Source organism: Aplysia californica, unplaced genomic scaffold (assembly GCF_000002075.1).
Source record: "Aplysia californica isolate F4 #8 unplaced genomic scaffold, AplCal3.0 scaffold00464, whole genome shotgun sequence".
NCBI classification, from domain to species: Eukaryota; Metazoa; Mollusca; class Gastropoda; order Aplysiida; family Aplysiidae; genus Aplysia; species Aplysia californica.
This window is the reverse complement of record NW_004797734.1, coordinates 659,698-671,498: the sequence shown is the minus strand read 5'-3', so window position 1 is coordinate 671,498 and position 11,801 is coordinate 659,698.

Here is an 11,801-nt window from a genome sequence, read left to right as displayed (position 1 = left end):
CCCCCCACCCCCTCTCCCCCTTCCAAAGACCCTCCACTTTCCTTCTCAGGGATTTGGCCATAGCTAAACAAGTGCAGGCTAGCAAGCACACATAGCGAAATTGGCGAGATTCTTTATACTTTTTTTCTTTTTAATGCGCAAATTTCGCTAATTTTCTCTAGTATGTGTTCATGTTTTAAAAGTACAAAGAATGTGTATATGTGAGAAAAAAAAAAGTCCGGCACCTTGAAATCTGTTTGCTATCAAGTTAGTCTTTCACTATGTGTGTGTTCATTTATATACATGTATGTGGGGGATTGCTTTGTGTGTTTGTGTTCGCTATGTGTGTGATCACATAATTATGTGAGTTTTTGGCTGTGTGCGTATTCGCTATGTGTGTGTGTGTTCGCTGTGTGTGTGTTCGATACATGCGTGCTGGAGTGTGCTGTGTTCTTCTGTCCCCCTCTGCTCCCTCTTCATGTTTTCACACTTACCCTGAACAACTCGGTCGGTTCTTTCATCAGTTAGACGACTTTTGAACTTTTGGGCATGAGTTCGAGTCCCAGATAGGAAAGGAATTGTATTGAGTATGTCTTTTTCTGTGCCATGATGTATCCAAAACTGTAAACGGACAGAATTCTGGGTCTCCCCACCCGCCCACCCACCCCCAAACCTCACCACCTTTTTTTTAAAAAAAGATTCCCAAACAATTTAAATTGTGTCTTTGTGAGTGTAAACAATTCACTACATACACCATTCTTTCTTCACCCTCATTAGAAAGTAAGTATTGGGTTCGGAGTCGATTCCTACGATTCCTAGCTTTCATTTATCGGGAATTTGGCCGCCCAGCACTACTCTAGAGGAGGCGTCTACGTCGCGGAAATGTCGATAGAAGGCAAAGTTTTGTCACACTCGGGGACCAACACTACAATTATAATAATATTATAAGAAAGCAATATTATTGTCAATTTATCTTGTTTTTTTAAATATCTTTTTTATAAATATATATATATATATATATATAATATATATATATATAATATATATACATATATATAAGTATTTATTTAGTTTCCAAGCTATAATCTATATTTATGTCATTCCCTCATGCTGGTAATCAAGTTTTCATGGGTGCATTGTGAATAGATTGACTACCGCAGCTATCCATTTGTAACATCAGCCGGAAAAAAATTTTTTCTGGAAAAACGTCGCCAACAAATACTCGTTTTTTTCTGCCTGTGTCTACGTACTTAGGTTCAGTGATCGCCTTGGCTAAAACAGTGTATATTATTGATTGTCCAATGATTTGTTAGGGCTTATGTGTGGCTTGTAAGGCAATGTTTGCTCCCATATCTTCTGAATTTTGTACGTGGCCTTGTAATGTTAGGTTCTACACGTAATATTTAACGTTAGTCTAGTAAGAATTTTACGGCGCTCGCAACTGCATAAGATCATATAATCGCGCTAATATCTAACTTGTCCACTTATTTTTTTTAGCATTTTTTTTTTCTATTTTTATTGATGCACTTATTGATTTGGAAACTATGATTCGTTTTCCGTTAAAATTCTGTTCAAATCTGTTGTAGAACAGAAGTAAAATCCCTACCACAGGGTGAGTTTTTGGACATACGTGACATTTTATGGGAGCATGTCATCTTGGTTGAGGATGTTCAACGTACGATATACATGAGCTATCACAAAGGGGTGAACATCCTTAATGCCATGATATATATATATATATATATATATATATATATATATATATATATTATATATATATATATATATATGTGAGGCAGCATGGTGAAATTAAGCACTTATCAAAATAATGAAGAAATCAAAGATACCGGCAATTATCCGCCAGTTTGGCAATTTTCGTTGAATTTTTCATTTTATAACTCAGCACCTTGTGTGTTCATTTAAGAACCTGAAAAAGAGGTTGATTAAAGGCACAAAAAATGTAAATTCTCAGTTTCCGAGGACTCTCAGGCTACGGAAGTCACAGAATTTTGGCTGTCATTTTCTTTTTCTCGCTAATGTTATTTCTGGAACCAGGCGACCCCCCCCCCCCCCACCTCCTACAATTACAAGTGTCTCGAATTATTTAAGATAAATAAGGTATTTTTTCTCTCAAAGCATGGTAAATAAACAGGCTTTAAGATGATACCAGTAATTTGTTATGCCCGAAAATTGACGAGCGTCCGATTCCCCCGCGTCGTGACACATATCGCAACCTCAGTGTTTTCTTGTCGTATCTCCAAATATTCTTTATCTAAAACAGTGAAAATTTGACTTCTTCTTAAGCTCACTCTTTTTTATGAACTGTTTTCACTGTTATTTGCGCTATGCAAATGCTGTATTTTATTAAAAATGGAGATACGATAAGAAAGCACTGAGGTCACGATATATTGATTTACGAAAAAAAAAAATGACACCATTTTCCACATCTCTGTTTACCAAGGAATGGAGAACGGGTTGTTCGTATCTACAGGGTGGTGGAGGAGGAGAGAAAGTCCTTGGGCCAAGGAGCTGCTCAGTTTCTGTTGGTCACAAATATTATTGTTCTAATTTCCATATGAGATTGCCATATCGTCATATCCGATAACGTGTTTGCACAAAGTCTAGAGCTATGAATTTTTGTTATACACATATTGTTATGTATGTAAATATATTTAAAAACACTTTGCCATAATGAGTGTGTGTGTATGGTGAGTGTGATTGAGTGATTTCAAAAAGAGAAAGTTGACTTAAAAGGAAGGCAATGCTAAAATTTGATTTGCAATGGGCAGAATTTATCTTATTTCCTTAATAAATATGTTAACTTAAAACCCCCCAGCTCATAGCAATAGTATAATAGAGTGATGAAATATTTAGAATTGTATTTTTACTCTACTTTACGAGTTTGAGATTATGTCCTCAAAATTATGTATTTTTTTCTACATTTGAGGTTATGAAATATGTGTTCTCATAGTGAAATCAGGCTCTCATCTAACTTAGGAAAATAAACATAACAGCTTTTTTTTTCCTGAGCCAAGGCAATTTTTTTTTTCAAATTAGAAATTTTTCTTTTTGGTCAGCACCTTTGATATCCTTTTATAAACACATTTCTGTTAGGATCTTTTTTGTATTTCCCCTAATTTTTCCTAGTGGGATTATTTCATCAATTCTGCAGCAAACACTTCATGACTTATGCCCTAACTGTAGCTTTTTTTGGGGGTTTTTTTTTTTTTTCCGGAAGAAAACTAGTTCCCGGTGTGCCCTAGTGAGAGATTGTACGTGCGTGGTTCCATGCTTGCTCAACTCCTTGTCATATCAGGGTTTTTGTCAAAACTTGTGTGTGTCTGTGGAAAAAGGTCCCAGTTGTCGGCAAAGCTATTTTTAAGTAATGGGGGTGAAAAGGTAAAAAAAAAGTTGTACCTGGTACAAAATTTATTTCCATCTTAAAGAAAATGTTTTATCCTTTTTTGAATAACATAATATTGAAAGGATCTGATAATATTTTAAGTTAAGATATTTTTTCTTCTTTATTTTTGCCACACGTTGCTGGAAATTGGGTGAACATACCAAGGTTAAAGCTGTCTTTCTCCAAACTTTGTTTTTACACCATGTGTTACAAAATGTGACATATCTGTAAAACTACTCTAGCTGTTTGAACAATTTTTAATAAGCATGTCCAGCATTGCATTTGCTCCCTGAAAATGACTTTATTTCAATATCCAAAATTTCCGACAACTGCTTGGGACCTTTCTCCCGGCGCACACATGTATATGTAATATGTGAAGCGAGCTGACAAAATGAGTTACGTCTTGGATTCGAGCCCTATAAAAATAGATACATCACGCTTATAGATGAAGTTTTTACAAATTATAAGTATGAAATAATGAAAGGTCATGTTTTTGTCAAAGTATATGGCATCAATAGAAAATCTACAAATTTGACCCTAGTGTCGATTTTTGGCAAATATCTCCATTTATGGATTGTGAGAAGTAACTCGTTTAGTCAGCACGCCTCACATATGTATGATATAGGGTTTGTTGACTTACTTACGGTTTGTTAATTCAGGGTTTTATACTCCGATTTGTGAAGTGTGCTGACAAAATGAGTTTCTTCTCAGATACAAGCGTTATATTATGGAAATAGATACACCACGCTTATAGAAAAATGTTTTTACAATAAAAAATTATGAAGTAATAAAAGACAAGTTATTCATAAAGAATTTGGCATCGATAAAAAAAATCTACAAATTTGACCCTATAACTAAAAAAAAATTTAAAAATCTGTACTTGACACTGTTCTCAATCTCCAAGAAAAACATCACCTCTCTGAAAGACGAGAACCTCTGGAAAGAGTTCCCTCAACTCTCCCACCACATCTCACCATAGCAAAGCCAGAAATTAGGAAAACACTTTTTGACAAGAGCAATAAAAACACATATCCTGTAGCACTAAAACATTCTGCCCTTGAAACAATTGATTCCTATCCACCAACGTGGATCCACTCATACACTGATGGATCTGCCTTTAAGGCAACAATCAACGCTGGATATGGGTCAGTGATCAACTTGCCCAAAGGGGGAAAAAAATAAGTTTTTAATTCCAGCGGGTCCTTCTGCTCCAATGTCATTGCCGAACAACAGGCTATCACCAACACAGCAAACTACATCAACTACTTGTTTGACACTAACCCACTTGCTACCACAGACATCGTTATATTTACAGACAGCCTTTCAACACTAGAGACACTTGAGAGTGGGACTGATGTGAACAAAGATATATTGCATTTGATTTGGAGTCTACATAACTTGATAAGTGGGCACCACGTCAGAGTAGTCCTACAATGGATTCCTGCCCACACTGGGATACCGGGAAATGAAAGAGCTGATGCTCTGGCAAAGAAAGGAGCTAGTCTCCCTCAGCCTGAAATTCCTACAAATTACACCACCTGCTGCCAAATGATCAAGTCAAACCTCAAGGAAGAGTGGATGAATGATTGGGCCACAGGTACGACAGGAAGGAGGATGTATGGCCACATGAATAAACCACTGGTCAAAGATCCAATCAATGAGTTGAGGAGGGGAGATCAATCCATAATCTTCCAACTTAGAACACAACATGTACCCCTCAACCAACATCTCAACCGAATTGGAGTAAAGCAGTCTGCTGCCTGCCCACTATGTGACTACCCCTCAGAGACAGTGGAACATCATCTGTTTTTCTGTAGAAAACTAACTGATTTAAGGGGATGTTTTCTTCCCAAGCTACCCCACACATCTAATTGCCTCTACTCCTCAAGACAACAATTAGAACAAACATGCAACTATTACCGAATGGCATCATGCAGAAGAGTTAACGCTCAGATGCTACTGGATCGCTAACAACAACAACAACTATAAGTGTCAATTTCTGGCCAATATATCTTCCATTTGTGGATTGCGAGAATTGATTCATTTTGTCAGCGCGCCTCGATCACATTTTTATTGTTGTTCCCCTCCTGCCTTACATCACATGAGCCTTGTTGTTCTGCCAGCAATCGTGCGTGTCATTTGGTCTCTTTTTTGTCTCGCGATCCAAGAATGTGTCTGGGTGTTTGGGGGTCTGCCGAAAACCCGAAACAAACAAACAAACAAAACGAACCAAACAAAGAGACAAACCAGTAGGCAATTTGGAAACTTCGCTTGATAAAGTTATTAATGACAAAATGAGTTACTTCTTGGATTCGAACCCTATAAAAATAGATACATCACGCTTATAGATGAAGTTTTTACAATTTGTAAGTATGAAATAATGAAAGGCATGTTATTATAGTCAAAGTATATGGCATCAATAGAAAATCTTCAAATTTTTGGCAAATATCTCCATTTATGGATTGTGAGAAGTAACTCATTTTGTAGGCACTCCTCACATTTAAAAAAACGAACCCAGATCTTTGTGGAGATAATGTTGGGTCACAATGTTGTTATGCTTATTTATTTCTCGGAGTGAAATGGGGACGTCTTTTTGATGAATGTTTTTTTTGTTTGTGTTCCACAAGATACCGAAACTTGCGCCAGAAATTTCTGAGATTTGATGAATATATATTGTGTTCTATTTGCCAGACTATAGTGCAGTCAAAAATTTGCGGCACAATTTATCCTCAAATATCTCTTTAACGGGAGAATCAATGTAAATCATACTTTGTACAGCAATTTTGTATCAATTTGTCTTAACTAAATCATATTTTTCCAACAAAAATTGAGGCTAGAATAAGAAACTTTTCTTCCTATATTTATATAGAATATTATAAATCTTCGTCACCCAGATATAATGGGATTGTTCACAGCACTTCCCGCTTGTCACACATATTTTGGAAACACATATGGGCCACGTCACAGGTCATCAGAGACAATTTTTAGTGGCAAAACTTTAAGTTACTAGAAATTCATTCTTTTGGTGAAAATTTTGTTGTCCTTGAGGTTCCCAAAATATGCGTTCAATAAAGATAGCGTCATGAATAGGAAAAAATGACGGACTTGCTTTTAACCGCAGTCTGACGAAAGTGAACAAGCAAAACCTGGAAATAGATAACAATAATAATAACAATAATGATAATAATAATAATAATTATAATAATATAATTATTATTATTTACTCAGCTGTAAATCTTTTGAAATCCGTAGAAACCACTCATTTGGATTTTTAAAATTAGTGTTTATTAAGGAATTTTCTAGAATACAGCTAACGAGTTTACAAAAATATTGAAATGTTAAGACAAATTGATACAAGTCATTGTGCAAAAGCTGGAGAGTCTAAGTTCAATTATAGTTGAGGAAATATTTGACAATAAGTTGTGCCACCAATTTTTCACCGCACTATAAGTGAAACTTTCAGAGCACAAATCCATGTAAACCATGATGCATTGGTTTGTTGATTGTGTGTGTATGTGTGTGTAGGTGTGGGTGTGTTTGTGTGTGTATGTGTCTGTAGGTGTAGGTGTGTTTGTGTGTGCCTGTGTGTGTGGGTGTAGGTGTGTTTGTGTGTGGGTGTAGGTGTGTTTGTGTGTGCCTGTGTGTGTGGGTGTAGGTGTGTTTGTGTGTGTATGTGTCTGTAGGTGTAGGTGTGTTTGTGTGTGCCTGTGTGTGTGGGTGTAGGTGTGTTTGTGTGTGCCTGTGTGTGTGGGTGTAGGTGTGTTTGTGTGTGCCTGTGTGTGTGGGTGTAGGTGTGTTTGTGTGTGTGTGTGTGTGGGTGGGTGTAATTTGCGAATAAATGTGCTTTTGTGATTTTATTTATGTGAGGGATTGCATGCTATGTGAGTTTGGGTGTGATTATGTATATATGTAATAATATGCATGTTTGTTTATGTATGTTCACACATTTGTGCAGGCGGGCGTGTGTGTGTGTGTGTGTGTGTGTGTGTGTGTGTGTGTGTGTGTATGTGTATGTGTGTGTTTGTGTGTGTGTGTGTGTGTGTGTTTGTGTGTGTGTGTGTGTGTATGTGTGTGTTTGTGTGTGTGTGTAAATGCCTTCACCTTTCACTAATCAGATGGTAAAATTATATTATTACTTACAAATTTGGACACTCCAAAATGTCAACAAGTCTCACTCTTTAACTCATATTTCCTAGTACATTATGCAAGTTGTTGCATGATGTAAGTTTCTGCTAAACAAATCAGAACTGAAAAAATCCTGTTGGAATAATGGAGTTCTGCGAGCGAGTCCTCGAGCTTTTTTTTCGAGTGACCAGACTTCACGTCTTCACAGAGAGTTCAAAGTGTTTTGTTTATTTTCTTTGTTAGTTGAACGGTTGGGACTATGGACTATATCAAAATGTGAGACGTGCTGACAAAACGAGTTACTTCTCACAATCCATAAATGGAGATACATATTTGCCAAAAATCGACACAAGGGTCAAATTTGTAGATTTTCTATTGATGCCATATTATACTTTGACTATAACATGCCTTTCATTATTTCATACTTATAAATAATAATTGTTGCAAAAACAGCACCTGGACATGGATGGCTGGTGCTTCTATAAATAAATCATTGATTGTCAAGGACTTACAAATTGTAAAATCTTCAGCTATAAGCATGATGTATCTATTTTTATGGGGCTCGAATCCGAGAAGTAACTCTTTTTGTCAGCACGCTTCATAAATAATATTTTTTTATTAACTCCTTCGCTGGTTCACTGGAGACTCAATCTGCTCATTGGGGAAATGTTAAAGGCTTTTATTTGTAGTAAGGAGATTCATGATAATTGGTCGCTTTGAATAAGGACAAGCGGGCTGACCCAGATTTCGGGGGTTTCCAGAAATCTTGACTTACACCAAAAGTGGACATTGCCCTACCTATAGGAGAAGTTTGGTTTCATTGGTGATTATATTTGTTTGGTTATAGAGAAAACTCTCCTTGTCTTTTAAAGAAACTGAACAAGGGGCAAAAACTTTACCATCAGTTTTCTCAAAACAGCATTTTCCGGGATAGCCCCCTTGTGCTTAAAAGCGACCAATTATGTCCAGACTGGAATCTGTAAAAAAAAATTGTGTTCCTTTGAAAAAGTTGACTTGGTTGTATTTATTATTTGGTGGTCTGAGATGTATAAGATACTGCCCGAAAATAATAACACAATTAATATTGGATGAAACAACCCCCCCCCCCCAAAAAAAAAAAAAAAATTTTAAAAATCTGAATTTGATCCTAATCACTCTTTTAAAAATAATTGATGTTCTTTCTGTATCAGAAAATTGTAACAATTGTGCCTAACCAAAAAGAAGAAAAATATTGATTTAGAAAATGATTACCTGATGTTTAGTCTTATCCCTGTGTCTTTTGAAAGCAATGAAAACGTACGTCTTCCTGTCAAACAAATTACTGAGTTTTGTGCACACTCGTAGTTTTCCTCAAAAAAGGTAAGCTCATAATGCGTCATTTAATTTGAGCAATTATTTTCTCTAATTTCACATTTATAAGGGAGCATTTTAAAAGTAATTAGTTATTTCATCCCACATGTCTAGAAAATATCTGCCTCCTTTCAAATTTGATTTTTCACCTTGATTCGTCGCCCTTCTCCCAATTTATTTCAACTAAATGCTGCATAACTAAAGATATTTTATACTTTAAGCTGTAGCATTCCGGCTAATAAAAGGGCTTTCTTGTGGCACTGTCGGCTTAAAAACTGATTTAAAAAAAAAGATTTTCTTTCCCCGTAGTATAATGGAAAGAGCTCCCCAACCAAAAGATTTGGTCCTTAATATGATTAATTTTTAGATGGTCGTCCATCAGAGCTTTCCCAGGTAATTTTAGAAATTTTTTGCTGCGGCTTACATAATATATGTGCCGTTGTCAACATAACTCTTCATTGCACTTTTTTCGGTAATTAATTCTGGATGGGCGGTACAACTGACATATATATCTTTATTTATTTTAAAAAAAAAAGTAAATTCAGGCTAGGAGGTAGATTAACAGACATATAACTTTATTTATTTTTTAAAAAGTAATTTTTGAAAGTAATATATCTTTATTTATTTTAAAAAAAGTAATTTAAGGTTCGTAGGTAGATTAACAGACTTATATCTTATTTATTTTTTTAAAGTAATTTCAGGTTCAGACTTATAATCTTTATTTATTTTTTAGAAAGTAATTTCAGGCTCTGGGAGGTACACTAACACCCATATATATCCTTATTTATTCAAAAAATAATAATTTCAAGCTAGGAGGTAGATTAACAGACATATATCTTTATTTACTTTTAAAAAAGTAATTTCAGGCTCTGGGAGGTACATTAACACAAACATATATCTTTATTTATTTATTTTTAAAAAAATTCAAGCTAGGAGGTAGATTAACAGACATATCTTTATTTATTTTCTAAAAAGTAATTTCAGGCTCAAACATATATCTTATTTATTTTTTAAAAGCAATTTCAGGCTCATAGGTTGATTAACAGCCATATATATATATATATATATATACATATATATATATATATATTTGTTTTTTTAAAACTAATCTCAGGCTCTTAGGTAGACCACTACAACTGACATCCATCTTGATCTTTATTTATTTATTTTTAAAAAATAAGATCACATCAGTATTATTTCATTGCGAAATAAAATGTTTCCACTCTTTTTTTTTGCCTTTGCTATACAGAAAATATCTGATGAGATACAATCACTGTTTTGTGAAGTGTGCTGAAAAAATGAGGTACTTTTCAGATTCAAGCCTAAATTAATTAAAGAAATAGACACATCACGCTTATTATAGGTGACGTTTTTACAATTTATTAGTACGAAATACTAAAAGACAGGCGCTCATATGACCTTATGCAGTTGGGAGCGCCGTAAAACCCTCTACTATAATAAAAAAAAAAAAATAAAAAAAGACAGGTTAAAGTTAAAGAATATGGCATCATCAGTAGAATATCTACAAATTTGACTTTAATCAGAGCCTCAGAACTATTTTGTCCGAAGTGTACTTATATAAAGATGCACTTTGATCAAAATAATTCTGAGATTTTTGGCCAATTTCTCCATTAGTTTGTGGAATGCGAGAAGCATGACTCATTTAGTCAGCACACCTCACATTTTTATGATGTTGTTATAATGTTGTAATATACACTATCATAATATATGTAATATATGTATTGTTGTCGCAGAGTTGTTGATTTTTCTAAGGAGCAGCAGGAAAAGACTGCAATGAAATTAAAATCTTTATATATATACGATTTAACAAGGCATGTTTTGTTTTGGGTTGTTTTGTTGTTTTTTTTGTTGCTGTTTTAGGATGTGTATGTGTGTGTGTGTGTGTGTGTGTGTGTGTGTGTGTGTGTGTGTGTGTGTGTTTTGTTCTTTTTTTTTCTTTGTTTACTCCATAAATTTTTTATGAGGTCTTTTTTTTCCCCATCGGATTCAAAATAAACAAATAAGCTTTAACTTAATTCAGATGAGACCAATAACTCGATCCACAAGCCCAGAAATTGACTAGCGGCTGATTCCACCGCGTGGAGACACAAATTAGATTGTTTCGAGGCTGCGTGGGCTGCAAGAGCATGCATACCAAGGCCAAAACAGGCTTGAGGGAGGTGGGGATGGGGGAGGGGAGGGGGGGGTGGAACATCTCAGAAAGAGACGGCAATCATCGAAAAAAGAACTATCCCTACTGGGGAATCGAACTCTAGACTCCAGCATGTGACGGCAAAGTGCCTACTTTATAACTAGGTTCAACAACAGAGACGGTGGCTGGGAGGAGGAATGAAGCATGCCGCACAGACCACACAGACCACTCACACACATACACGCACGCACGCACTAATTAAGTGGCCCGCGTCCAGAAAGGTGTCAATGTGTGCCTGATCTTATTTGCTTCACTTAATTCACATCGCCTGACACTTCAGTAGGCCTATCATAAAATATATTATACCCTGTTCACCCCTTCTGGGCCACTTTAATTTAGTCGTCCAAACTGGACATCCTGTTCACCCCTATTGGGCCACTTAAATTAAGCAGTCCTTGAGATCATTCTAATGTCGGACACGATCTGTTGCCGACAATGTCCGATCATTTGCCGACACTGTCCGAGGATTTGCCGACATTGTCCGATGATTTGCCGTCATAAAACCGACGCTCTGCCGCTATTTTTTGCTTCACTATTTCATATTGCCTGACAACTAGTGGGCTTGTCAAAAACAACCTGGTCACCCCTTTTTGGCCACTTTTATAAGTCGTCTCAACTGGACATCCTGGTCACCCCTATTTTTCCCATTTAATTAAGCAGCCCTAGAGATCACTTAAATGTCGGACACGATATGTTGCCGACACTGTCCGATCATTTGCCGACACTGTCCGA